Source organism: Alligator mississippiensis, chromosome 1 (genome assembly GCF_030867095.1).
Source record: "Alligator mississippiensis isolate rAllMis1 chromosome 1, rAllMis1, whole genome shotgun sequence".
Classification (NCBI taxonomy): domain Eukaryota; kingdom Metazoa; phylum Chordata; order Crocodylia; family Alligatoridae; genus Alligator; species Alligator mississippiensis.
In genome coordinates this window covers 32,175,457-32,201,489 of record NC_081824.1, presented here as the reverse complement: position 1 = coordinate 32,201,489, position 26,033 = coordinate 32,175,457, and the positions used below count along the sequence as shown (strand labels likewise).

Sequence of the window (26,033 nt, the reverse complement as noted above, 5' to 3'; positions counted from 1 at the left end):
TTCCCTCCACAGCAGGTGTTGGAAATACAGCTTCATAGTGCAGAAGCCATTTCTTTACAGATCTGTATCTCAGATTTTGTTTCTCAGTGATTATGTCCTGCACTGGTGTTCAGAGCTTCTTTTTTTTAGCATTGCTTTATTCAAATTGGATCCTGAAGCAATTTGAGTCTCGGTTGCCCATTATAGTTCCTATGAAAGAATAATTTCTGTAAAAAACATATAGGGCAAAATTGTGTCCAACTTCTGCATGGGTGCACAGGAGGAGCAAAGAGCCTGGCAAACAACTTACATCCCCTCTTCAGGGCCAGGTATAATGGCATGTGTTAATCACAAAGATGCTGCAAACTAGCCTCCTTCTAAGCCAGGCTTGTCCAACATATGGCCCGCGTGCCGCCACGCGGCCCGACAAACCATTTTATCTGGCCTGTGGCAGAGCACAGAGCCGCGGTGGTGGAGCGCGGAGCCACGGTGGCAGTGGTGGAGCGCAGAGCTGCAGCAGCAGCGCAGAGCCACGGCGGCGGAACGTGGACCCATGGCAGCTGCACCAGCAGAGTCGTGGCAGTGACGGCGGGGCCACCACGGAGTGCGGACCCGCGGCGGCGGGGCAACGGTGGGACAGCAGCGAGGCGGGCAGGGCCGGCCCACAGGCCCCAACTGGCAGCGAGGGGAGGGGACTTGCTTACTCCCGCGGGGCCCAGCTCATCAGTGAGCTGGGTCCTGCTGCAGCTGCTCCGAGGGCTGCGCAGAGTGGGGGCTACCCCAGCTGCACCTGATTGGATGAGCTGGGGACAGGCTCCGCCCCTTGCCCTGGCACATGGCCGGGGGAGCTGCAGCATGGCCCATGCCCTGCCCACATGCGTGGTAGACGGAGGCACGAGGTAAGTTCCCACATGGAGCTGGGGGCGCCTCAGGGCTGGCCAGGGTGGATGGAGGCACAGGATAAGTTCCCGTGCAGAGCTGGAGGTGCCTCGGGGCCGGGCTGGGGCAGGCAGAGGCACAGGGTAAGTTCCCATGTGGAGCTGGGGGCACCTCGGGGCCAGGCTGAGGTGGATGGAGGCACGGGGTAAGTTCCCGTGCACAGCTGGGGGTGCCTCGGGGTGGGGCCAGGGTGGACAGAGGCACAGGCTAAGTTCCCATGTGGAGCTGGGGGGTGCCTCGGGGCTGGGCCAGGGCAGACGGAGGCACGGGGTAAGTTCCCATGCGGAGCTGGGGTCGCCTCGGGGCTGGGCTGATAGGTGGACAGAGGCACAGGGTAAGTTCCTGTGTGGAGCTGGGGGCATCTTGGGACCAGGCTGGGGTGGACGGAGGCATGGGGTAAGTTCCCATGTGGAGCTGGGGGCGCCTCTAGGCCAGGCTGAGGTGGACGGAGGCACGGGGTAAGTTCCCGTGCGGAGCAGACCCATTTCATTGTCACTTCCTGCAACTTCATTGGTGTCAAAGGTCACGTGACATCACTTCCTGATGTGATGTCACTTCCTGTGAGGTCTTTGAATATGGCTAGACGGCCCACTGGGTGATAAAAAGTTTGTGATCTGGCCCCACATTCAAAAAGGTTGGACACCCCTGTTCTAAGCACTTTGCAATTTTTGCCAACCTTAGTTCTCACATTTTTAATTATATTTATATCATCCCCTTTGCTCCAATACTCCTGCTGGTATCAATGTCTGCTTCATTTCCCTCTCCTACTACCAACTTTGTTTCTTCTTCCACAGTTCCCTATACAGAGAATAACTTCCCAGTCACAGTAGGCCTGGCCCTCAATCTCTCCTGAGTTAAATTCCTCCAAAACATTCACTTCTTCCACAAAACAAAATTATTTGCCCATGTTAAAGGCCTTATCTACCTTTACTGACAGTGCAAACTGCCCCAGGAACAAAAGACCATCGCAAACCTCAACACTTTCCTATGCAACTGCAAGATGAATTTCATTAACCTGTCTTCAATATAAACTCAGAGCAGTGTGTACATTTAAAATAAAATAAAATCAGACCTTAGCAAAACAAAACACTCTTTGCATATATGATTCCCCCACCCCTCTTGGGGAGAGTATGAGAGAGAAAATGAACTACACATGACAGGTGTCAGTCATATCACTTAATCGACTGCTAGAAGTGGTGATGGGAGTGGTACAGAAATCTTTATTTACCAGGACATGACTCTAGTAGTGAAAACAATGAAATGAGGTAAACAACTAACACATACTCTTCCTTTGCATCCTGCCTTCAGCAACTGCTGACTTGTGAAGAGTAAACTTTTGGGGGCAGGAAATGCCTATATATTTGTGAGCCATGTGTCACCACTATCAGCAACACTTGACACCTAATAATACAAACATTGCCAATACCAGAGCTAGAATCCCATCAGGAACTGAAGACGGGATGCAAAGAAGAATAGACACTGTTTCCTAATGCAGCCTGGCTCCTCACTGCCACAAATATGGAGCCCACAGTTTAATAGCAAAATAAACCCCATATGCATCTTTCTGTATTACCACACTTCATGCCTAGTTTTGATGACACCTAAGGAAAGAGCAGCCATAACTGGCACTCTAGTTATCTACCAGGCATAAATAGTGCTGTTGATGAGGGTAATTCTCAGGTGAGTTAGGTATGTCATGTTCTGCTCTGACCTTCACAGTTGTTTCAGGCAAAGTCGTGTTTTTAATGCTTGCTGCTGACAGGGCTGAATGAACAAAGAAGGAGTGAACCCAAACACAAAGGCTAGAGGCAGACATCACACCTACACCAGTTTAAGTAATCAGAAACTGGTTTAAATCTGTAACAGAACAGATGTTCACTGCACATAAACCAGTTTGAAAATGGCTGAAACCCGTTTGAGATAAACCTGGTTGAATGTAGTAACATATTTAACTGATATAGGTCAAACTAGTTTATGCAATGTCTGTCCCAGCCCCTTTGCTGGTTTAAGATAAACCAGACTCCCCCAGCATCCCAGCAGGCTCTCTGGGCTGGGCAGGGTTCTCTGCTCCACAGCAGAGCTAGCCCCTCCCCTCTGCACCCTGACTGCAGCTCTTGCAGGCACAGCAGTGTCTGCCTGGCTTCTCTCTGCCCTCCCTCCACCCTCACTGCTCCCTGCTCAAGCAGAAACCTGTCCCCCCCTCCCTCCCATCTCCCACAGCACAGACCCCAGTCCCATGAACCCTAGGCATGTATGCTAGCTAATGCCCAGTGGTGTCTGTGTGTGCTTGTCTCTAATTCCACTGAGACAGGCAGACAGAACAGTGACTACTTAGGGCTTTGGGGAGCTAATTAATGTGTCAGCTGGTAAGCTGTTTAAGAAGAGTTTGAACTAATGGAGAGAGGCTATTGTTTTGCTGATGAGGTGATAAACACTGTTATCAGCTCTCTGCTGACTTGCTTGCCTGCCTTTGCTGCAAACAGTATAAAGAAGCAGGGAGTGGGAGATTGAAAAACTCTGTATCATCAACAGATGCATGCACTGCACACCCCACCTTGCCTCAGAGTGCTCACATGGGTCTAGGGTCTGGCAACACTCCTGCCCCTTGAGCAACTAGTGGGGCAATGCCTGGAATGGTAGAAGCAGACCTCCCCAATCATAAGTCCTGCCCAGGCCTGGCCATACCCCCCCTCAGCTCAGCAATGTGCAAGGGAAGGTATGGCTGCTTCAGTGCCCCCCAGCTTCTAGCCTGAGCCACTGCAGGCATGTGCCTGAATTTCCTCAGTCCATAGAGAATGTCTGTCTGGTTACAAACTGGTTCAGCCTAGCCAGATTAGACTAACCTGCAAAGATTGAATCATTTCAGGCTCAGGCTTTTTGAATGTCTGTCCCTAGCCAAAGATACAGGTTTTAGAGCCATTTCTGTTTTGCAACACACATTTTTCCGTAGTCATCTCTCAGCTCTTTATGCTACACCTCTGGCCCTGAAAATTTCCACGGTCAATCTGACTGTCACATTTCTAACCAAGTTTGTCCATGGGCCCCTCACTGGAAACTACTCTGAAATGTCACTCCCGAAAGAGCGGTTCTACTATGAAAAATGATCCTGTGATGTTGTTTTTGTATAGTTCCATGAGTATTTAATGTGACTTGTCAAAAAAAATGCCAGTTACATTTTACAAGTATTTTTGAAAAAGCAGAAAAAAGCAGAAAATTTTATTCAGTATGAACATTTTGCATAAAAGATTAAGCTTTCTTGACTAAAATATTTTTTGTCACATTACACAATGAGTGGCCTCCTGCCTTACACTTAGCAATACCTATACTTCATGTAGCAATCTTCTTCTCTAAGAGAAAAATCATTATCCCATTTTACAGATGGGAAAAATGACATCCAGAGAGTTAAAGTGACTTATCCAAGATCATATTGCAGACCAGTGGCAGAGTAAGGGACAGAACCCTAAGCTAGAGCAGTGTTTCAACTACTAGGCTACAAGGCCTCACAATGCACTAGAGGTTCTGATAGAATATATTTTCTTCAGTGAAGTTACTCCACATTTTCATCTTTATATCTGAAATCAGTGTGGCCCTGAGAAGCCTCTTGACTACATGCAGGATAAAATATCTTTGGAAGTGATTGTTCTCCAATCAAATGCATTCCCCAATCATAATCTACACTGTATGTCAATATTGGGCAAAATACAAGCTTAAACATTAAAGAGTAAATGGCTAAATTAAGGAAAAACTAATAACATTCAACAAAAAAGAAAGCATATTTGTGATTATGGAGTTTTGTTAGCAGCATTTTCAAGATAACATCTTATTTGTACAATGTAGTTAAAATAAATGGGTAGGATAATCAGTGCAATGGTTTAAACAGTCTTAAGCACATTAGCATAATCACTCATGAAGCACTTGTAGTTTATAAATGCATTAACAGCTACAAATTAAAGAAGAAACTTGGGCTTTTTTAAGCATCTGCATATTTTTTAAAAAGTCAGAAAATGGGGGCCTTCTCAGGTTTTAAACATGGTCAGCTTCTGCATTACATATAAGCATGATCTCCCAACCTTTATTCCCATGAGCAGCCCTTGCTCTCATCGGGTTTAATGTAACTCTCATAGAAGTAAGGATTATTTGCATAAATTGAGTCCTAGGTTGTTTTATAAACAATTCTATGGTATTTGACTAGACCAGAACTATGGATTTCTACCTGAAATCTCTCAGTTCATCTTATTAATCACATTTGTGCACCTAATATTACTAACATTGTGTGTCACCCACAGCACCCTTGAAAGGATCTCAAGGTGCCCAGGGTGCCATGGCACTCTTGTTGAGAATCTCTGGACTAGATGATGTTGTTGAGATTTCCCATATTCCTTTAGGCTGATTTTCAACTCTTCTGTATTTTAAAGAGTTTGCAGTTCCGAAGTGACTTGGCAAGGAACACTGCAATGGTTTAAACTGAATTATTATGGGCTTGACTGTTCTACTAGGGCAGGGGCTGTCAACCAGGGTACGTGTACGCCTAGGGGTACTTAGAAAGGTGGTAGGGGGTATGTGCAGTGGGCGGGGATGGAACAGGGTGGGGGAGTTAGGGCAGTCTTGCCCCTCTGCAGACAGACATGGGGTGGGAGGGCTCGCATGTGACAGCCACCACTGCCACCCACCACCCCACGCTGCCACCTCCCAGGAGCAGGGCCAGGGGGTGAGGGCAGCAATGCCCCTCTGCAGGCTGCACAGGCACCACCCAGTGATTGGCCAGGTGCAAGGCCCATCAGCAGCCCATGGAGCCACATGTGTGACCAGCCATGGGAAAGCAAGGTGCTGCAGCGGTGGAGAGGGGTGGTGGGTGGCGGCGGCAGCACAGGGTGGTGGGTGGTGGCAGGGGCCACCACATGCAAGCCCTCCCCCCAGGTTCAAGCACCTCCACACATGCAAGCAGCCCCCCCCTCATGTGAGCACCCCCAACATGTAAGCAGAGCCCCTCCCCCGCATGCAAGAACTCTCCCCCATCCCATGTCCAGCCACCACCACCAGAAGGGGTACACTTGTTAAAAAAGGTTGAAAATCCCTGCACTAGGGCATGGCCTACCATTGGTAGGATGCAGAGCTGCACTTCCAAGAATGAAGGCTGGGGGACTTTCTAACTCAGAGGCAGAATGCTTTCCAGAATGCCTCGTGTGGGAAGGAAGTATAATTCCATTAGTCTAGATGGAATTACACCAGTAATTAATGAGCATGTCTACATGAGACAACACATGCACAGTAGACTAATTCTACTGTGCATTAGTGTAGCAGACAAAACTGTGCTAATATGCAGTAGAAGTAGTCTACTGTGCATTAGCATCACCTAAAATGCATGTGCCAGAGCTACTGTGTATTAGTACCTGTAATAACAGGTACTAAACTAAATGCACAATAACCAATGCACATTAATGGACATGTAGACATGCCCAATATGATCCAGCACTCTATTAATTTACATAAGAGTGTATAAGCTCACCACTCTTCCTTATCTGTGCAGTCTCCTAGGCTAGAGACAGAAGTTACACATAAACCAATTTAAGTGATCAGAAATGGGTTTAAACCTGTAACAGAATAGAAGTTCAGTGCACATAAACAGTTTCAAAATGACTGAAACTTGTTTAAGATAACCCTGGTTAAATGTAGTATCAGACTTAACTAATTTAGGTCAAACCGGTTTATGAAACTCCTGTCCCAGTCCCCTTCCTGGTTCAAGTTAAATCAGAGTCCCCCAGCATCCAACCATTTTGCAGCCCTGGGTTGGGCTGTGCTGCCTGCTCCAGAGAGCAAGGCTGGCTTTGCACCTCTGCTCCCTAGCTGGAGCACTGAGGGCTGGCTCACTGTCTCACCGGCTGGCTTACTGCCCCCCTGCAGACAAACCCCTGCTGGGATCTGGGGCCAGGGAAGGGAGTTAAACTTCCCTTCCCCTGAATATGGAGCTGACCCTCTCCTGCTTACTTAGTTCTGGCCGTGACTGTGGACTACAAATCCCAGAGGCACTTGGAAGCAGGAAGAGGAAGTGATTAGCGACCCTACAGATTCCTACTGATATGAGTCTGGACTGCAAATCCCGGAGACCTAAGGGGAAGCAGAAAGAGGAAGTGAACATGCAGCCCATGCTGGCTCTGTACAAGAGAGCTGTGCTGTAGTGCCCCTTGGCTTCTGGCTTGAGCCACTGCAGGCATGTAGCTGCATTTCCTGAATCAAAAGTGAATGTCTGTTCATTTGCTTATTGCTTCAATCTTTGCAGCTTAGACTAACCTGCAAAGACTGAATCAATTCAGTCTTGGGCTTTTTGACTATGTACTTAGCCGTAGTGGTGGGTGTGTTTCAAGCCAGGGCTTAATCCGCCAATCCCACCTTCTCCTCTGAAGCGCCAGGTGCCCATGATAAAATAGTAGGGTAGTGTTTGAGTGTAAAGTGCTGTACATGGGGCAAACCTATTAAATATTTCAAATCTTCAGTAATATTATACACGTCTCTGTGAATTAATTGAGCATTGGACCATATTTACCACTAGTGTAATTCCATCAGAGTAGGAGTTTTCATGGGATGGGAGCCCAAGAAGGGTGGCTGTGCCTAAAGGAAACGATCCTTCGGGCACAAAGCAAGATGATCCCCGAGCGAGGCAAAAGAGGGAAAGGGGCCAGGAGGCTTCCATGGCTGACCAGAGAAATCCAGGGCAGCCTAAGGGCCAAAAGGGGAGCACATAAAAAGTGGAAACAGGGTGAGATCACTAAAGATGAATATACCTCCTCTGCTCGTGCTTGTAGGGAGGCAGTTAGGTGGGCCAAAGCTACCATGGAGCTGAGGATGGCAACCCAAGTAAAAGACAACAAGAAATTGTTTTTTAGATATATTGGGAGTAAAAGGAAGGCCCAGGGAGGAATAGGACCACTGCTAAATGGGCAGAAACAATTGGTGACAGATAGGGGGGACAAGGCTGAACTCCTCAACGAGTTCTTTGCCTCAGCGTTCCTAAGTGAGGGGCACGACAAGTCTCTCACTGGGGTTGTAGAGAGGCAGCAGCAAGGCGCCAGACTTCTATACGTAGATCCTGAGATGGTGCAGAGTCATTTGGAAGAACTGGATGCCTTTAAGTCAGCAGGCTCCATCTGAGGGTGCTGAAGGCACTGGCCGACATCATTGCAGAGCCACTGGTGGGAATATTCGAACGCTCATGGCGCACGGGCCAAGTCCCGGAGGACTGGAAAAGGGCTAACGTGGTCCCCATTTTCAAAAAGGGGAGGAAGGAGGACCCGGGCAACTATAGGCCAGTCAGTCTCACCTCCATCCTTGGTAAAGTCTTTGAAAAAATTATCAATGCTCACATTTGTGAGAGCCCGGCAGGGCAAATTATGCTGAGGGGAAACCAGCATGGGTTTGTGGCGGGCAGATCGTGCCTGACCAACCTAGTCTTTTTCTATGACCAGGTTACAAAACGCCTGGACACAGGAGTAGGGGTGGATGTCGTATACTTAGACTTCAGGAAGGCCTTCGATATGGTATCCCACCCCATACTGGTGAACAAGTTAAGAGGCTGTGATGTGGATGACTGCACAGTCCGGTGGGTGGCGAATTGGCTAGAGGGTCGCACCCAAAGAGTCGTGGTAGATGGGTCGGTCTTGACCTGGAAGGGTGTGGGCAGTGGGGTCCCGCAGGGTTCGGTCCTTGGACCGATACTCTTTAATGTCTTCATCAGCGACTTGGACGTGGGAGTGAAATGTACTCTGTCCAAGTTTGCAGATGACACAAAGCTATGGGGAGAAGTGGACACGCCGGAGGGCAGGGAACAGCTGCAGGCAGACCTGGATAGGCTGGACAAGTGGGCAGAAAACAACAGGATGCAGTTCAACAAGGAGAAATGCAAAGTGCTGCACCTAGGGAGGAAAAATGTCCAGCACACCTACAGCCTAGGGAATGACCTGCTGGGTGGCACAGAGGTGGAAAGGGATCTTGGAGTCCTAGTGGACTCCAAGATGAACATGAGCCGGCAGTGTGACAAAGCCATCAGAAAAGCCAATGGCACTTTATCGTGCATCAGCAGATGCATGACAAATAGGTCCAGGGAGGTGATACTTCCCCTCTCTCGGGCGCTGGTCAGACCGCAGTTGGAGTACTGCGTGCAATTCTGGGCGCCACACTTCAAGAAGGATGCGGATAACCTGGAGAGGGTCCAGAGAAGGGCAACTCGTATGGTCAAGGGCCTGCAGACCAAGCCCTACGAGGAGAGACTAGAGAAACTGGACCTTTTCAGCCTCCGCAAGAAAAGGTTGAGAGGCGACCTTGTGGCTGCCTATAAGTTCATCACGGGGGCACAGAAGGGAATTGGTGAGTATTTATTCACCAAGGCGCCCCCGGGTGTTACAAGAAACAATGGCCACAAGCTAGTAGAGAGCAGATTTAGACTGGACATAAGGAAGAACTTCTTCACAGTTCGAGTGGCCAAGGTCTGGAATGGGCTCCCAAGGGAGGTGGTGCTCTCCCCTACCCTGGGGGTCTTCAAAAGGAGGTTAGACGAGTATCTAGCTGGGGTCATCTAGACCTAGCACTCTTTCCTGCTTATGCAGGGGGTCGGACTCGATGATCTATTGAGGTCCCTTCCGACCCTAACATCTATGAATCTATGAATCTAGACTAATGGAATTACACCAAAGGTAAATTTTGCTTGAGAAGTCTGCTCCTGTTACTTTTCTTACTAAATTGCTAATTACAACTCCAATTTGCTGATCCAGAGCATAACAACAAAAGCCTAAGACCTCTGACTCAATTCCCTAGTAAATTCACTGTCATTTTCACTTTAGTTCAGGGGCAACCAGACTGCAAATCACAGAGAGGCATTAAGAATTCTACCCCAGTTCTCAGAAAGAAAATAATCTGAAAGTCTTAAACTATCTGAACTGAAAAAAAGAGGAAACCTCAATGTGAAGAGCTATTATTATGTCTTCTCACATTTTGCTGTAGCTAAAAGCATGAGTTGTATATATAACTAATGCAACACCCACCCAAGCAAAAAATACTTTCTTGAACAATTAAGGGCACGCCTTGTCAGAAATCATCCTCTTCCTTCTGTTTCCTTGTATACATTTGTTACATTGAGAAATTAGGCTGCTACCTCACAGGGGATTCTGGCCTTATACACTGCAAGTATCACATGACTGACTTAGACAAATAACATTTTTACTTCTACCTGAAATCCATAAGTAGGATGCACATCATCAGACAGTTCAAGCCCAGAATAATAAAAACTAAATATAAAAGAGGTAAGAGTAAGTTGGGAAGCTGGCCTCCGCTTTTACTCACACACAGCTAACAATCATATACCTGGAAACACATTTCCAGTGGTTTAATACTTGCAGACAATGTTTGAATTTGATTTGTTCAATATACTAGTAAACACCAGAAATCTGAGAGTTCCCTGCAGGGTTGGAGTTTGTGCATGGGTGCCTGGTTTCTACTTGTTCTCCATTTGTCTTTCTTCTGTCTTACTCCTTTTTCCCTACTGTTCTTCTTGGTTAAACTCATTTTCAAACAATGGATGTAGAAAACCTCCAAACTTTAAATATCCCTTAATGGACCCAGACACAACTTCACCTAATGAAGTAAAACAAAAAGACATCACATTTTAATCAATCAATCAATCATTCTCAGATAGTATAGCTGCTTTCTCCAGAAGTTCATCAGACAGATTTTAGCCCTGGATAGCACCATGCTAAAACATTTTTTGTGTATTCAAAGACAGTTTGGCACATTCACTAAGCAAACAAATCTGGCAAAAATAAAGTATTTGAATTTCCAGCAATTTTGAAAAAGTTTTTGAATTTATAAAAAAATATCTAACAATTCAACACATTTCATCTCAGATAGGTTTACACAATGGTATTCCAAGAAATCTAGGGCTTCCCAGTCTGCTGCTGTTGACATAAGGGTAGGATAAAAAGAGTGTAGTTGTTTCCTCATTTCTGCTATCTATAAATAGAACTTTAAAATGAGCTCTAGGTTCATATGGACTATTTTACCCAGCTTTAAGCAAATTTCACCCTCTAAGATGCATCCTGGGAAAAGCTAGGTGCAGACAGCAGTGGGTGCAGGCAGATGTGCAGCACCCCACTCTAACTGAGGATGCTTTGCAGGAAACATTCTGAGTTACAACAGTTTCCTGGAACAAACAGAAGTTCACCCTTGGTTCCAGGGGCAGGAGAATCTAGCTGCTGTCTGGGAGCCTGCAGCTGGTTTCCCCTAGCAACAGCCCTTCGTCTCTCCCAGCCTGTCTCTGTTTCAGAATGGGAGGGTGGGGGAAGGGAGCAGAAGGAGCTCATTCTAGGGATTTCCCAGAAGACTCTGGAGGGTGGGGTAGGTATATTGGAGCCCCCCATCTCAGTCGGGTATGTTGGAGCCACCTCACCCACCAGCAGGGGCTGAAAACCCCCCAAATCAAATTCCCTCTGCTCCCTTTCCCCCCTTCCATTCTGAAAACAGGTGGGGAGGCAGAGCAGACAGAAGTAACAAAAAATGCTCTGTTTTGAAAATCTTCATCTCACCCCTCATGCAGTAAGGGCTCAAATTTTCACCCAATCAGCCATATGATGGTAGATGCCAGGGGAGGTAATAAACCAGGATAGGCCACTCTAGATATACCAAGTTCAGTACTCTCCCTCTGAAGCATCCACTCTTGCCATTTTTGTAGACAGAGTACTGGGCTAGATGGATGATTAATGTGACCAAGTATGGCTCTTACATTCTTAAGACCACTGTATATGGTTCAAACCATTCCTCTTTATTCTGTATATAGTAAATACCAGAAATCTGAGAGTTTCCTTGGGGGGTGGCGTTTGTGGGTGGGAAACCTTTTCTCTTTTTATGTACCTATATTGCAGTTAAGATCAGACAGTATCTTGCCAACAATCCCTAGTTTTGGACTCTAAAACAGGTAGAAGCCAAGCTTTCTTAGTAAAGAGACATTAATTTCTCACTTAAATCCCAATTTGGTCTAAAGCTTTGATATCACAGATTTCTTCATGTGCTTTACCTCACACATGTAAGAAGTCAATGAGATTATTCCTTTTTAAGTCTTTGCAGGGTCAGGGCCTGAGTTTGCTTACTTTTCAGGGTACCTTCTAAGCCCTTCACATACTCAACCTATTGAGCATTGGAAGCAGTTTATTTGAATTTCTTTATATCAAGTTTTCTATCACTGTTACATTAGTGTAACACAGTTAAACTGTGTAAATGTGCCCAGGGATTATGATGGGGGGTATTTTAGAAATCCAAAAATAAAATAATGTAATGCAGCCAAATACTTAATTACCAACATGTGCATCTGTTGTCAAACCATACGCTAAATGAGTGGCACTGCTCATTAGTTCTGCTTTCAGTAATTCTCAGGCATTTGTCATCACTACCACGAGTCTTCCGAGTCTGAATCATCTCCGGAAGGGACTGATTCTGTCACCAGTAGTGTCACTGCTAGCAAGAATGCTGATGGCAAAGCAGGTGTTTCCTCTACTTCTCTAAACCTTGAAAGGTCCTGCTGCATCCATTATGTCTTCAAAGAGCAGCACCATACATTGCCCAAGGCTTACATGGACTGCTCCGTTAATTTGGGTACTCGATGCAATTGCTTTCAGTCCTTCTGTTACCTACAATACAGGATATTTTTTAGTATTGAAAAAGCTGATAAAAGAAAAGAGCTTGTAATTTATCTAGTCCAAACCTTTTTTTAGTCTTTATTTGGCAAAACTTTTGCTCTAATAAAAAAGAAAAGGGATTGTGAACCACTCTGGCAAATAATCCCCCTTTTCATCTAACCTCCTTACTACACAGAATATTTGAAATGCATTTCAAATCACAGAACAAGAAGTCACAGGACAAGAAATATTCCTAAGCCTAGATGGGGTATCTTATGATTTGAAATGAATTTGGAAAATCAGTGCACTCCCTTTGCAGACTGCAAATTCATGTTTAATTTCTAGAGAAAAGGAACACAGCAATATTAAAAGAGGAATCATGCCCTTCTGGTCAAAACAAATTATTTGTGAAGGAGGAAGGATTTTAGTTCCTTCTATGATATGGTGACAGGCTCTGTGGCTGGGAGGATAGCAGTGGATGTGATATACCTTGACTTTACCAAGGCTTTAGACATTATCTCCCACAACATTCTCATTAACAAACTAAGGAATTACAGGCTAAATGAAAGCACTTTAACATGGATACAAAACTGGTTGGATCATCTTGCTCAACAAGTAGTCATCAATGGCTCAGTATCTAGTTGGCAGGGGGTATCATATGGGGTTCCTCAGAGGTCTGTCCAAGGTCTGGTATTGTTTATTCTTCATTAATGATTTGGATAATGGAATCGACTACACACTTAGCAAATTTGTGGGTGACACCAAGTTAGATGGAATTGCAGACACGTTGGAGGGCACAGCTAGGATCCAGAATGACCTGGACAGACTGGAGAAATTACCCAAAAATCACTGAGATGTAAGTCAACAAGGACAAGTTCAAAGTTCTGCACTTGGGACAAAATAAGTGCATGTACAAATACAGACTGGAATTACTGGGTGGGCTACAGTACTGCAGAGAAGGATATGGTGGACTGTGAGCTGAATAAGAGCCAACAGTGTGCTCTTGGTGCAAAGAAGCCAGCAGCATCCTGGCTTGTATTGACAGAAATATCAACTGCAAATCAAGGGAAGTGATTATTCTGCTCTATCAGTACTGATGAGGCCTTACCTGGAGTACTGCATCTAGTTTTGGTTCCACACTGCAAGAAGTTTGTGGACAGACTGGAGAAAAGAAAACTCAGGGAGATTTGAGAACAGCCTTCAAATAACTGAAGGGTGATTATAGAGAGGATTGGAGGACTGGTTTTTTCCTGTGTCCATAGGGGACATGACTAGAAGCAACTGAATCGAACTAAAGCAGAGAAAATGTAGGTTGGAGATTAGAAAGAACTTTCTGACTCTGAGGGTGGTCAAGTATTTGAACAGTCTACCTAGAGAAGTTGTGGAATGTCTGTCCCTGGAAATTTTTCAAGAACAATTTGGACAGACGCTAGCTGGGATGGTTCATTCAGGGATGATCCTGCCTCGAGATAACCTTATAAGGTCCCCTACAGCCCTACTTTCCTGTAATCTTTGTTACTGAAAAGAATCCATTGAAAATAGCCTCATGATTGGTTCACACTATAATGAAAACTGAAGAGCTTCCTGAAAGATCTAGATAGATCGTTGTTATTCAGCCTCCCTAATCTGAAGATCAGGTACTCCATTTCCTAAAGGAGAACACAGTCAAAACTGAGGCATTGAATCAATCAGTGTTTGGGAGTCCTGCTCAGCTCCAGCAATACAAAGGGAACAGATCCCATCCACAGGTCCCCCCTGGGGATTCCCCCCATATACATAAATGAGGCTCCAGAGATGTACTTGCAGCACAACTGGTTCCTGTGTCACTTTCCCTGCAGTGCCTTGTGCAGGGAGGGCTGGGGAAGGAAAGTGCTTGAAACATCCTTCCCTCTGTTTATTCTTGGCTGGGGTATTGTCCCTGGGGGATCACCGTTAACTGATGTAAGTCCACAGCTCCCCTACCGCCCATCTGCTGCATGACAGAGGAGGAAGAAAAGAGAAGCACGGGGAGCTGTACTGTCTACTTCTCAGATTGGATGTAGTGTGCTCTAACCTTGTCCAGTGGCTAGAAGAGAACCAAAGAGCACTAGCTCATGTCAGTTCTCCTCCCAAATTCCCAAGGTCTAGGCTGGCTACATATGGGAGAGGAACTGTCCTTTACCAGGAATGAAGGCCAATCTTATCAAACTCCAATCCTGCTCTCCCTAGGCCTCCCACAACAAGCCTGAGAAGCAAGCAATACAGCTCCCTGATCTTGTCTCTCCTCCTTCCCCTGTCATACAGCAGATGGGCAGCAGGGGTGCTGCTGAGCTGATACAGGCGGGAAAAGACTGCAGCTGCTCTGAGTTCCTGGCCAAGACCACAGCTGCACCTGGGTGATGCTGAAAGGACAGTTGGGGAGGGAGTGCCCTGACTCTTCTGCATTGCAAAGAGCTGATTCAAACACTTCAGTTCAGAAATTGCAGAGCAAAGCTCAGGGACACATTTTCAATTCACAATCAAATACCCAGCTTCTTTTTATAACGGTGGCCTTCAGAGGGGCACAGTTTAGCACCTTGAGGGACATCTGTGACTCCTCTCCCCCAGTCAGGAACCATGGGCTGGACACTCCTGGTATCTGAGATAACTCTTTCACAGAGGGGGTAGGAATAGTGCTGAGGCCACATGCTAAGTTTCCCAAAGCTTCCGTGTGTAGCCAGCAGCATTAGCTGCATTGGCCCTTTGCTTTGTCAGATATCTTATATAGATCCACCACATCTGCATGTATCCTGCCAGGTGGTATCATTGGGCCAAATACCATAGAAATCCATTCATATTTATGCAAGTGCTATGCTTCTTTTTCACCCTCCCCACAACGATTCTGACCTCCTCTACTGTTGCTCAAGTTTTGCCCATCTAATTACCGCCTGGGTTACTCCAGTTGCTTTTAAGACCGTTCTTATCCTCTCCGCTTATTTCTGTAAATGTTGCTAAAGTTTATCTAGAGCCTGGCAAGCATTCTTTGGGGTGGGGGGGGGGGAGGGAAGAGGAGGAGGAGGGGGGACCTGCCCACACAGCTGGTTTTGGCAGGCTTGGGCAGCTGGAGCTGAATTTCTGTCATCTGCCAAGAATAAAGTCTAAATAAAAAGATCAGAAACATCTTTAACCATTATTTGTATTAATGCTTTTTTGGAATCATCACATGCTCACTTATTTAAAACAAGAAAAAATAAAGGAAAATGGGTTGGAGACTGCATAGATCTATAGACATGCAGTCCTGTTATAGATAGGGAACTACCTCACAACAAGGGTTTACCCCGCTTTATATCCAAGGCATATGTTTTCATTCTTTTGTTTAGTAGGATTGTCCTCAAAACAAAGAGCTGGGCTGCTTCTTTGAAAAGATGGAGAGGGCTCAGGGAACCATAGCCAGGTGCGTTCACTCATACAAGCAACAGATTTCACAGACATTAGGGCTGGAAGGGATCTTGGAAGCTCATCGAGTCCAGCCCCCTGCCTGAGGGGCAGGAAGTCAGCTGGGGTCATAGGATCCCAGCAAGATAAGCATTCAAATTTCTCTTGAAGGCGTTCAATGTAGGTGCTTGAACCACCTCCGATGACAGACTATTCTAAACCTTGGGCGCTCGGACAGTAAAGAAATTCTTCCTTATGTCTAGCCTGAAATGGTCTTGCAGTAGTTTATAACAGTTTGACCTTGTCATCTTTTGGGGTACTCTGGGAGATACTGCTCAGTACATTTCTGAGGGAGACTCCAGGAGAGAGCATCTGTGTCCTTGCCCCCCTCCCCTTCCAACTCTATTTCACCAGCCTGCTGAGCTAGCCAGCCCTGAGAGGGAAGCCAGCTGAACATTTGCCCCACATGTAGAGATGCAAAATGCATCTCTACACCACACCCACCACAAGACATTGTCTTTATCATTCTCAGGCCCAAAGTGCTCTTTATGCCCTTTAAACTTGTTTCTCATCTGTGGTCATCAGACACTTCCTGTATATTCACAGGACAACAGCCTTTAGTATGACACACCCTATGAGAAAGGAACATTCAGCCCCTGCCCTTGTGACCAAGCATCAAAGCTCAGTAGGCTCCTACCACCCTTCTTGCAGGAGCTCAGCTTTGGAGGTCAAAGGTTGTTCCAGCTCTTTGGGGCAATCTACATGAAATTCACAAACTAGTGTCTAAACGTGCCTGATTTATTATTAAAATAAGCTCAACTAAGAATGAAGAAAAGTAAAATAATCTGCCTGTAGAATATATCAATGCTTTCACTTTTCAAAAGGGGATTCGGCTAGGCACTGTTTCCATGAGTAATAGGGAAAATACTTGTTGAGGATATACCCCCCCCCTCTCTCCTCAAATCTGTTCTTGAATAGATCTGTCACCTTAGACAAGTATGTTTGTTTGTTCCTAGTCTAACCTTCTCATAGATTTCATAGATATTAGGGCTGGAAGGGACCTTGAGAGATCATCTGGGCAGGAAGTCAGCTGAGGTCAGAGAACCCCAGCAAGATAATCATCCAAGCACATTTTGAATATGTCCAGAGTAGGTGCTCACACCACTTGTGGGGGGAGTCTATTCCAGACTATGGAGACTCGGACAGTAAAGTTCTTCCTTATGTCCAATCTAAAACAGTCTTCCAGAAGTTTAGACCATTCTGTACCTTCAGCCTCATGGCCATGCTTTTTCCACACTAGTTATTCCTGCACCAGACATCACTGCATTCAGGCTGCAGTCAGCCATTGGAGATACAAATATCACATTTTCTGAAAAGATCCTGGTTTTCGCAAATTCTCCGATTACAGATTTGCATATTTGCAAAAATCACCAATTCTCCAATTAAAAGCCTCCAAATCTGCGATTAAAGAGTGAAATGTCATTATATATATAGGCATCAATCGAACATAATGTTTTACTGACATAGATACAATTTTAAAGCAGTTTGGAAGCCTACCAGTCCCTCAGTCATATAATAAAATACATTCTAAGTACCTATAAATGTTGGTACTTGATTGTGGGGTTTTTATCATGGGGAAAAAAAAAAAAAAAAAAAAAAAAAAAAAATCAGAGCTCTTTCAGCCCCCTTCACTCACCAGGATGCAGGTCCAGGGCCCTTACTCCCAAGCTACAGCCCCCCCCCCACCTCCCAGCCCTGCCAGAGGGGGCCCCTAGCTGTCAGGGCTTCAGGGCCAGGGACCTGGGTCTGCAGTCCCCTGCCCCCTGCAGCAGCATCTAGGGTCCAGCTGCCACGTGTGGGAGACAGCAACTGCTGTGGTGGAATAGAGCAAGGAGCCCGGCTCCCTTTCCCCCGTGGGCAGCACAGATGGAGCACAGCCCATTAGAGGGGGTGGATGCAAGCTGCCCACTGTGGGCTCAGGCGCCTCACCCTTCTGCTCTCCCCCCTCAGGCCGCCATGACCCAGCGGGCAGGACCCTGCGAGGCAGGGCAAAGTGGGGTCGGGCAGGGAGGCTTGGTGCTGCCACTGTGAGCACCGTGCTGCCATAGCAAGGCACCCCCCTGCCTACCCAGCAGCAGCAGTGGGCACAACTCCATACTGCCATCCCTACTGCTGCTGGGCAGGCAGGGGGCACTTTGCCAGGGTGGCATGGGGCTTGCACTGACAACAAGCTTTCCTGCCTGGCCACGCTCTGCCCTGCCATGCTGAGTCCCACCCTCTGAGCTGTGGAGGCCCCAGGGGGAGGGTAGTAGGATGGGGAGCCCAAGCCCACAGCAGGCAGCCCACACCCACTCCCACCCCATGCACAGATCTGGGGGGCACATTCCCTCCCCCCCCCCCCCCATGGAGTATGCGTAGTGGTGAGGAGCTCCCCCCTCCCCCCACCGCTTTCTTCCCCAGGACAAGCTACCTACTGCCCTGGTCCCAATCCCCACTGGGGCCCTGTGGCCACTCACTCTGCTCCCAGGCCCCACACACCACCCCAGCTGGGCAACGGCCCCAGCCCCAGCCCTGCCCAACTCACTTCCTCTCTCCCTCTGGGGGCCTCAATCCCACCTCCCCCCACCAGACTTACCTATGGGACCTGTTCTCCAGGCTACCTGGTGGCCATGTGCATGTGTGAGTGCGCACATGCACATGGTGCCCTGTGCCTGAGCGCCCTTCTCCGGGAAGTACGCCAGCCTGCAGAGAGCTCTTTGCAAAAGTGAAAGATCCAGGCGTTTCTCTGTTAAAAATTAAAAATCCATTTTTCTTGATTAAAAGGGAAAAATCTGTTTTTTTCCATGGGAAACAGAAAACCCAGATCCCGGTTTATAATTCTACTTTATTTTATTCTGTATAGAATGTAGATTACACAAAGATTAAGACTGATCTTCCATAAATAGTAGGGTAACAATTTGTGTATTTTGTCTAGTAGTTCAAACTCCCATCAGTGCTCCAAAGGCTGGATCCAGACGTGCAGACATAAGCAGTTTGTGGTGATGCAAGCCTCTTTGCAGCACCACAAACCATACATGTTGCACATTAAATTGTGCATGGTGCTGCTAATTTTTAGCACTGGGGCAAAGTTTGCTACTGAGATGTCCCAGCAGCAAAAACTCCCTGGAAAAAAAAAAAAATGGTGCAAAGTATGCCAGGTTTGCACTAGGTCAAACAGAGGCAGGGGAGCCCACAGCCCTATCCCTGCTGGCTGGGGCTTAGTGTGCCTTGAGGGAGGGAAGCAGGCAAACCATAGAGATAGCACCCCTGTCTCCACCTGCTTCAGTACAGGGGCTCCACTGCTGGGATGGGATGCAGGATGCCTCAGCACAGGGCCTCCACAGCACATGGAGATGGGGGAACAAGCAGCCCAGTGCTCTATGTGCTGCTCCCTGGCTGGCTGGGGCACAGGGTGCTTCAGCATGCGGGCTGCCTATAAGCTAGCCTCTCAGAGACATGCTGTAGCCTAATCAGCCCCCGCTGCAGCATGTAGAGCAGTGGGACAATGTGTCCTGCTGCAAAGTGCAGGGCCATGCACTGCAGCACAAAGCAGCAACACAAATTCGTACTGCTCTGATCTGTGCTGCTGCAAACACACGCCCCTGCTCATGTGGACGCAGTCAAACATCCGTATCAGATCCTGTCAAAGAATCAGGCTTTCCTCAAGTCTTAGTAAGGAATATTTTTCAGGGGTGTCTTGGTTGTCTCAGGGTCTCATCCTTCTTGAGGAAAGAAAATACTTTTTTTTCCCCCCCTACACAAAGCAAAATGTGTGTCACACCATAACTGTTACCTGGAAGCAGACTAAGATCATCTGTAAAAAGTTGAACTTTTTGCTTGCGAAGGAAAACTATTAAGTATACACATAACTTTAAGCGCATGTATAAATCCTGTGCTCAACAGAAAAGTTTTTCTTAATAGGTTAGCTTGGAGAAACTAATTCAGACCTCCCCAATGTTTCATGTGAATGGGCAGCTCTTAAAAATTAATGATACAATCTGGCCCTTACTTAAAAAACAAACAAACAAAAAAACCACCTGTTTTTTCCTACTCTTTTTATGCTGTATGTTAAAAGTTAATATCATTTTATTGTAATATTTTTAGATATTTTAAAGGCTATACATTCTTCCTTCTGTAGAACAAGATCTAGGCAGGAAATCTGTCATTTATCAGATCTCAAATTCATTGCTACTAATTTAACAAACTACATTCTGATCATGTGAGTCAAACTCTCATTTGAAAGCTTCTTCCCATTTTCTCTGTTTTATCAAATACACTTGACTATGTAGCGAACAGAAACCTAAAAATTCAACATGACACTAGCTACTAGGTTCGCAAGTAAGAAGAAGTTAGTTTTTTCAGAGCAATTCATTTAGATTTCATAAATCTCTTCCCATCCCATTCCAGATCCACATTATTGTAAAACGCTTCTACTGTACCACATGTATAGATTAAGAGACACATCCCCTTGCCTCAAAGATTTTATAGTCTAAGGGTTAAGTTGTGATGAGGACACAAAGGGTAACCCCCACCCCCATAGCAGATACCTGTTCATCACGATCAGGCACATTTGTAGTCACTGCACTCTGAGCTGCACCCAGATGTCTCCTGTAGGTACAAGCAATCCTAAAGGTGATGGTAAAAAGTCAGAAGAGAGAAAGGCAATGACCCCATTTCCTATATATACTGCTATAGAGTATAGAGCTAGCTAGGTGCACAGTGAGGAGCATATTACACCATGCTATAAGGTGCATTCCCCCTATACAATCTATCACTTGAGCCTTTCCTTCAGATGGGGAAGCTCTACACTGTCTGTATCAGAGGAATTTGTCTAACTTTTGCTCCAAATATGGTGAAATAAGCAAGCAAAGACAAACCAAGGGTTGAGAGGCAGGTTGACCAGATTAGGAAGGAGGGAAAGGAGGATATGGACCATGGGCATGGGGAATCCACATATACTGCAGTTTGCCCAGAACAGCACAATTCCCAGGACTGGCACTACAAACACTAGGAGTGACCCTGGCACCTCTACTCACCTGAATGTTCCCCTTGATTTCAGTGGCAATATCGTGTGACCTGCCTGAACAAAGGGAGCATGATTTGTCGATTTTCATTTCCCCAGATATTTCTAAAGATTCAGTTTAATCTCTAGAATGATAAAGGTCTTGCATGTATCCACTGCTCTGGCCAGCATCCATTTCACAGGCCAAACAATCACAGCAGTGTACCTTTTAGAAGGTAGTACCTTGTACACTTGTATTAGTTCACCTCTCTCTCTCTCTTATCCATTCTTTTTCTTGAATGTGGTACAGCTAAGCAGTTCCATTGTATTTAATTCCACGTATGCTCAGTACAAGGTGAATTCAGTTTCCAAAGCCTGATGATCCAGCTCAAGATACAGGGGAGATGGAAATCCTGTTGAACAGAAAACAAGTTCTGATGACTGCTTAGTCATTTATTTTCAAAGCAGTATCTGGACTCTAATTAATCCTTCTAACAACCCAGTGAGGTAGGCATGTACATACTATAATATATATTTTCCAGACCAGAAAAATAGCACAGACGGAGTAAAACAAGGTTCTTTGGATAGGTCCTTGCACCCAAAGAACCTATACCTCTACAGACAGAGTAAGGCCCACATTTTTTAAGTCATCCACTAATTCTGAGTGTCCTAGCTCTTAAGCACCCAAGAGCTCCTCCTAACCAAGGCACACCAATTCAGCGGGCATTTGAAAATGTGGCATTCAGTGTCTTGCCCAGGGCACTAGAACACACCTTGAAAAGGATGGAAGTCAGGAATTACCACCAAGGAGGAGTATACTGCAATAACCCTCACCTGTAGGGAGCAGATTAGAAAAGCAAAGGCAGAAACCAAATTCAATTAGCAGAATCAAGGACAATTAAAAGTCCTTCTTTAGATACGTAGGAAGTCGGAAAAAAGTAAGGGAAGCATAGGGCCCCTGATGAATGAAATGGGACTGCTGATAACTGATACTCAGAGGAAAACTAAACTTCTAAACGAATACTTCGCATCAGTATTCCACCAGTCCAAGGGTGTTAGCCTGCTTGGCAGGATACAAAATGATCAAGATGGGGATGATCACCCTTCAATAGTTGGCAAAGATCTTATGGGAGAACACTGAGAGAGGCTTGATATCTACAGTTCAGCAGGACTGGATGAACTACACTTGAAAGTGCTGAAAGAATTGGCTGACATCATCATGCGACCTAGGGCAAAGCTATTTGAGGACTCATGGCACTCACAAGAGACCCCAGAAGACTGGAAAAGGGCCAATGTGGTGCCTATCTTGAAGACAGGGAGGAAGGAGGACCCAGGGACTTACAGGCCAATCATTTTTACCTCAATTCCTGGTAAAAATCCTGAAAAAAATTATCAAAGAATCCATTATTGATAGGCTAACAGAAGGCAGTATTCTAAAGGACAGCCAACATGGCTTCTTTGCAGGTAAATCATGCCTGAGCAACCCCATTTTCTTCTATGGTCAGGTAACTTGCCACCTGGACAAGGGAAATGAGGTTGATGTCATATGCTTGGACTTCAAAAAGGCTTTTGACTTAGTCTCCCATGATGTCCTCATAGTAAAGTTGGGAAAATGCAGCCTTAACTACTTTATGGTCCGGTGGTTGGGTAGCTGGCTCCAAGGTAGGACGCAGAGAGTATTAAAAGACAGATCTGAGTCAACATGGCAGAAGGCAACCAGTGGCATCCCTCAGGGTTCAGTACTCGGACCAGTTCTTTTCAACATGTTCATCAAGAATTTGGATTTGGGTGTTAGAAGTGTACTGGCAAAGTTTGCAGATGACACCAAATTACGGGAGAGTGCTATCACACTCAGGGACAGACTGAGGATACAGGCTGACCTGGACAAGTTTGCAAGGTGGACAGATCATAACCTGATCATGTTTAACATGAAGAAATGTAAAGCTCTCTATCTGGGAAGGAATAATCCACAATATACTTAGAGGCTCAGCAGTGCTACGCTTGCCAGCACCACAACTGAAAGAGACCTGGGGGTCCTGATAGACTACAGAATGAACATGAGCCACCAATGCAATGCCATAGCTGGCAGAGCAAATCAAACACTGGCATGCATCTCAAGCCTAGAGAAAAAATGACTCAGAGGGGACTTGGTGGCAGCCTATAAATATATCAGGGGCATACATCAGGGCCCAGGGGAGCATCTCTTCACCAAGGCACCCCAGGGAGGGACAAGAAACAATGGTATGACAGGGGGCTGCCTCACAGCTGGTCTACTCATTGGCCTGCCCACCTATCTAGGGCAGTCTGACCACCTGCCTCGCCTACCACAACCTGGATGTAACCAATTAGTAGTTTATAAGGGAGGAGGCTGCCCATTTACTGCCTGATGTCAAGGGTATAATACATGAATGTGAACCTCCCCTTATACCATGTCGCATGCCTCACAGATGGCATCATAATGTGGCTCCAGCCCCACAACGGACCTCGTTCTTTGCCCACCTGGTGTTCAGACCCAAACTGAATCCCTCCCTCTCAGGCATTCTACTCCACCCTCGTTCTGGGCTCCCAAACTCCCTGGACCCTTCTCCCTCTCACCAGTGACCCCCTCCAGGACCTTTGGCCACACAACCCCTGGCCTCACCTCTAGGCCAGTCAGAAACCCAGGTCCCTGGCTCTGGGCTTCCCTTGCAGTGGGTGCTCTGGCCCTTTGACTGTTCTGGTCCTGGCCCAAGCATAGACCAGTCAAGGGTTTCTCTGGTCATGTTATTGAACCACTCACCTTCACTCTCTCAAACGGGTCTGCGTTCTCAGGCCCCTTTAAACCCAGCTCACAAACTCTAAGGACAACCTATGCGCAGTCCTTCAGGCCTGCCCATGCAAACCCTACTCTATGCAACCTTCTCACGTGCCCTCAATGGGCCTACTACTCTGCCCCCTCACTGGGGCTCTTGGACTTATGCCCCTCAGGCCTGATGACATGCCTGGGCCCCTCGTCTTTCCCCTCTACAGGGTAGCTCACCAGGTCATGGGAACTGAGGCTATGCAGCGCCCCATACTTGCCTTTCACTAGGAAGGCACTGGTGTGGCATTTCCTAGGGACCACTCTGCCACACCATCTAACCCTAGCAGGATGTAGTTTTAGGTCATTCCCCAGGACCAGGAACCTCCTTCATCCCCATAGTTCCTACTGTGGCAATATGGGGCTCCCCGCCTAACCACAGTGCTAGGTTCCCCACTTGCCTTTGGGAACACCACCCACCTGACCCACTTGCCATGCCTTGTTCTTAATTAAGATGTTAATCAAGGCGGGAGGTTGCCCATTCATGCCCTGATGCCAGGGGGTGCTAGCTGCAGCTCCATACCTCCCCTACACTGCAGCCCATGCCTTGCAGATGGCATCTAGATGACAGGCCTCTCCCGCGACCCTCACCGGGGTAGTGGCCAGCCAATTACCCAACTGGGTCTAAGCTTGCTCTGGCCCCTTCCAGGGGCGCACGCACGCACACACACACACCTCCCCTCAGCCCTCCGGTTCTCCCCCCCCCGCAACACTGGGGTACCTCATCTCTGCCCCCTTTCTGGGGCTACCCCTCACCAGGACATTCTTATCCGACACCACGACTGGTGTCCCAGGGTCTCACAGGGACTCTCACTCCCCCCGTGGAGCATCATGTCATTGTGCTCTCTATAGGTCTTGCTTTGGACCCACACTCAGCCTCCCAGCGGTGAAGGACTTACTGGGGTCAGGACTTGCCCCTCTCTCTTGGGCTGAGCCCCCTTCACTCAGCCTCTGGCCTAAATTACAGCCTCAGGTGTATAGAACCATACCTTGGCCTAACCCCCTTCACTCAGAGCTCCACACTGCCCCCTTCACTTGGGATCACAAGTCTTCCCTCCCTGGTGGGCTCAGGTGGCCACAGCCATGCCTAGCCCCCACTCTCCCTCCTCGGGGTTTCACACCCCACAGGGCTCAGGTGGCCTCAGCAGTGGCTAGCCCCAACTACCTCTGATGTTACGCAACCCACCCGAAGGTGAGGGCTAGGGTTAAGGTGCCAGTATCCGCCTTTCACCAGGGTGATAATTGGCCTGGCTTTTCCTGGGGGCTCCCGTGCTGCTTAAAGCCCCACCAGGCCACCCACTCCCAGCAGGGTGCAGTTTTAGGTCATGCCCAGGAGCCTCCTAGCCATCCCCTACAGCTCCTCCCTTACCTCCAGGATGTTCCACGAAGTGTTGCGGCCAGGCAATGTTGCTGCCTGCCCCACCAGCAGGGAACTGATTTGTTTATATAGGCAGCCAGGGATCTAAAATGGCTGCCACAATCAAGCACCTGCTGGCTGCTTGGCCCAGATCTTAAAGTGGCAGGCACAAACAGTGCCCTGCCACACACCTCCCCCCTTAAAATGGTACCTGGGGGAGGTTACCCCTGCTGTTCCTCCAAAGCAGGCTCTCCTCTGAGCCTGTGAGAGCCCTCAAGTGGCAAGCACCCCCAAAGGTGCTCTGCCACACTACCCTTAACCACCAGGTGTTCTGAGAGCAGCAGCTCCAGCTGGGCAATGTTATCCCTCTGGCTCCCTGCAGCAACTGCCCACTCAGCTCTGAGGGCCTGATTATATACTGAGGCTCCCCAGCCCCATCCTCCAATCCCAGAGCCCTCTTGCAGTCATGTGACCACCTCATTAAGCCACACTGCACCTGCCAGCTGCTCCACAGCCTGTTCAAGCCTCTTCAGATGGCAGGGATCAAAGGTGCCCTGCTACAAATGAACACAAACTGATTGAAAATTACTTCAGATTGGACCTAAGGAAAAACTTCTTTATGACTCGAGTGCCAAGGATTTGGAACAGACTCCTCCCAGAGGTAGTACAGTCACCTATCCCGAAATGTCTTGATACTCACCTTGCTGGGGTCATCTGACCCCAGCAGTCTTTCCTGCCCAAGTGCAGGATGGCTAGACCGGATGATCTCATGAGGTCCCTCCCAGCCCCTAATATCTGTGAGGCTATGAACACCCAGTGTTTTCCATGATA

At 47.3% G+C, this 26,033-nt stretch overlaps 1 long non-coding RNA gene across 2 annotated transcripts; it reads right to left on the bottom strand.

The window, feature by feature from the left end:
- Positions 1 to 10,017: 10,017 nt before the first annotated feature.
- Positions 10,018 to 25,569, bottom strand: LOC132251151 (uncharacterized). 2 transcript variants are annotated; one of them, XR_009463016.1, is made up of 8 exons: positions 25,215 to 25,569; positions 21,250 to 21,419; positions 21,041 to 21,084; positions 20,552 to 20,630; positions 18,601 to 18,750; positions 17,232 to 17,423; positions 12,254 to 12,584; positions 10,018 to 10,539 (listed from the first exon to the last, which is right to left on the bottom strand). It is a non-coding gene; the product is annotated as an uncharacterized LOC132251151 (long non-coding RNA). The 2 variants fall into 2 exon arrangements; XR_009463014.1 differs by lacking the exon at positions 10,018 to 10,539 and having other exon boundaries at positions 10,583 to 12,584.
- Between the last annotated feature and the right edge of the window lie 464 nt (positions 25,570 to 26,033).